Raw genomic sequence first — 3458 nt, forward strand, 5'->3', positions numbered from 1 at the left:
ACGGCTTAATCAGATTGCTTGGCTTTGCCCCCGTCTAGCCTCGGCTTTGGCAAATCTTGATCTATATTAACAACATGCATCCATTTAGTCACTAAACATAATTAGGCATTCATAATTTCACAATTTTGGTAAAATGACCATTTTGCTCCTAGGCCTTGGCAAAATGACCATTTACCCCTATGCCCGAAAATCAATTTTTATCAAATTTCTTGGTATCTCAAGCCTAGATAAACTCTTTTTACTACTAGAGTAATCCCAAATTCTCACTATTTCACACACTAACCACCTATTTTGCAACTTATGCAAAATAGTCCTTTTAGGTGTTTTCATGCTAACACCTTTCACAAAAGTTGTTCATAAGACACCCAAGACTCATTTTCTTCCATTAAAACTCAGAAAACCTCATAAATATTTTCATGAAAAAACCCTAAACCATTCATCATTTTACAAAATAGCATCATCATTTGAAAGCTCAAGCTTCAAGGGTCTTAAAAATGCAAAAATCTTCAACAAAGGGTATGAAAATCACTTACTTCTAGAGATGATAAGTTGCTGCCAATTTCAAGCTTCAAAACCCTCCTATGGCTGGTAAAAATAGGTGAAAGTGATGAAAAAATAAAGAAGAAATGACCTTTGTTTTGTTTAATATAAAACTAGTCAAAATTGATGACCTCACCCTCACATAATTTTTACCTTCTCCCCAATATGTCTCCCCATGGCCGGCCAAGCCAATGCACAAGGGTCTAATTGCCCTTTAAAAGCCCTCAATTTTGATTCTTTAGCTATTTAACAGATTTGGGCACTAAAATGTAACTTTTTCCTTTTATGCGATTTAGTCATTTTTTTCAAAATTGGACTAGAAATCACTAAAATTAACTTACCAAAATTTACATGCACTAATATAATCGTACCATAACCTCATAAAAATAATAAAAATAATTTTATAAATTTGAATTTGTGGTCCCGAGACCACTGTTCCAACTAGGCCCTAAATCGGGTTGTTACAGTCTTACATGATATCCTTATCTTAGTAAATGCCATGTTCCAAACATGGTCTTACATGGTATCCTTGTCTTACCAAATGTCATGTTCTGAACATGGTCTTACATGGTATCCTTGTCTTAGTTCCAATGCCACATATTGATGTGGCCTTACATAGAGTCCTTAATCAATGCCGATGCAATGTCTTAACATGGTCTTACACGGATCCTTGCCTTACCAATGCCATGTCTTGACATGGTCTTACATGGTATCCTTAACCGTCAATTCCTTCTTAAGTGACATGTTATGAACATGGAATTTTCTGTCAATTCTTCCTTAATTGCCATGGTACAACCATGGACTTTAAGATATCAATGCCTTGTCAAGTCATAGCTGAAACATACTTGCTCAAACTATGCTACTCAACGTACATACTTACATTCTCAATCTCATCATATCATCAACTTAACTTATTCTCATCAAACTATGCTACTCAATACTTTCTTGTTATCATACTAAGCCAAAATACAAAATATGGTCTTACATATAAATTATACAAGTTCTCTTTCCAATATTGAATTATTATTGAACATTAATCATTATATCTGAAACTCAATACTAAAGTATTTACGGCCAAAATATCAATTTATCATTCAAATATGCATAATTAAATGCTTATTAAACATATGAACTTACCTCGATACCAAAACGACCATTTTACCAACTTTCCCGATTTTCGATTTTTCTCCCGTTCTAGGTCCAAAAATCACTTTCTGGGATCTAAAACATCATATTTCACTTATTTAATTAATGTACTATTCAAAACATTCCTTAACTCAAACTTTGGAAAAATTACAATTTTGCTCCTAAACCTTTATAGAATTATGATTTTGCCCCTAAGCTCGGAAATTAAAATTTATCCATTTTTCTTATGTTTTATGACACCCTGAACATTTTTCCCTTCTATGGCAACATCAAATTCTCACTCTATCATGTAATTATGAACTAGGTATTTTTACTGATTATGTCGTTTTACTTGTTTTCACTTAAAATCGCTTAGCAAAAGTTGTTTAACATAATTTCAAGCTTCATATTATACCATAAAACATCAAAATAAAAACATTTAACATATGGGAATTTTTCCAAATATGAACCCTAGCATGAATTATTGCTAGAATAAGCTAAATCAAGTTACCGGGACTCCAAAAACATAAAGAACATTAAAAACGAGGCTAGAACGGACTTACTATTGAGCTTGGAAAGCTTGAAAACCCTAACCATGGCTTCCACCATGCTATATCCGGCCTCCATGAAGAAGATGGACCAATTTTGGCTTTATTTTCCCTTTTTAATTCTTTTAATCACTAAATGACCAAAATGCCCTTAAAGGCTTTTCTTTAAAATTCTCCCTATTCTAGTCCATTTTTGTCCAAACATAAATATTATGGTCTAATTAATAAATAAGGATCTCCAATTTAAGAACCCATTTCAATTAAATCCCTTTTATTATCTAGAACACATATTTTACTAATTTTACAATTTAGTCCTAATTATCAAATTAGGCACTTATACATAAAATTTCTTCACGAAATTTTTACACAATTATTCAATCAATGAATAAACCTTAAAACTTAATTGGAATAAATTTTTTTGACCTCGAATTCATGGTTTCACAACCACTATTATATTTAGGCCTTATTTCGGGATGTTACATGTATAAGCCATGCGAAAATGGCTTGTCCATTTTGTTAATCTTAAAATTTATGCTTTGGCTTGATGATTATGTTTGATATTTTACTCATGAGTTTACTGATTCAAATATATCTTGTATTTGGTTTTATTGAGAAATGGGATTTTGTGCATATATGGCTAAAACTTTGGTTTTTATAATGATAGGTATAAATTTTGATTCATAGTGTACTCTCATTGAATAGCCGAATATAAACTGACTTAATATGGTCTTGTGATTTGGAAAAAGTAAAATTCGTATATGTATTTTAAAGCATATGAATTTAACTTGTTTATATTCGGCAATTGTATTTGGGTTTTGACCATTTGAATAGTAAATTTGGATACTTTGTTGTGTGTTTTCAAATTATGTTAGTTTTTTAATAATTATTACCACGTAAGAGATATATGTTTAAGACATGATATTTATATATAATGGACGTGTTAGCTTATTAAAATTCTTTCATTAAGTAAAGAAATGGATAAGAATTATGTTGGTAAATTAATCACGATTTGGTATTTTTATATATATTTACATATAAGTATATGATGGGTTGATTTATATATAATTGTATGTGCTTAGTTGAATATGTTTTTGTTGAATTGGTCTTGAATATGAAGTTTGTTACATTGCAAATATATAGTTGTAATGTTCTTAATGTGATATGAAAATTTTGGATAATGTTTGGAATTAGTTCTACATAAGAATATACGCTTGTAAAGGGATTTAGTAAGTTAAAAGTGGACAT

Source organism: Gossypium hirsutum, chromosome A13, assembly GCF_007990345.1.
Source record: "Gossypium hirsutum isolate 1008001.06 chromosome A13, Gossypium_hirsutum_v2.1, whole genome shotgun sequence".
Classification (NCBI taxonomy): domain Eukaryota; kingdom Viridiplantae; phylum Streptophyta; class Magnoliopsida; order Malvales; family Malvaceae; genus Gossypium; species Gossypium hirsutum.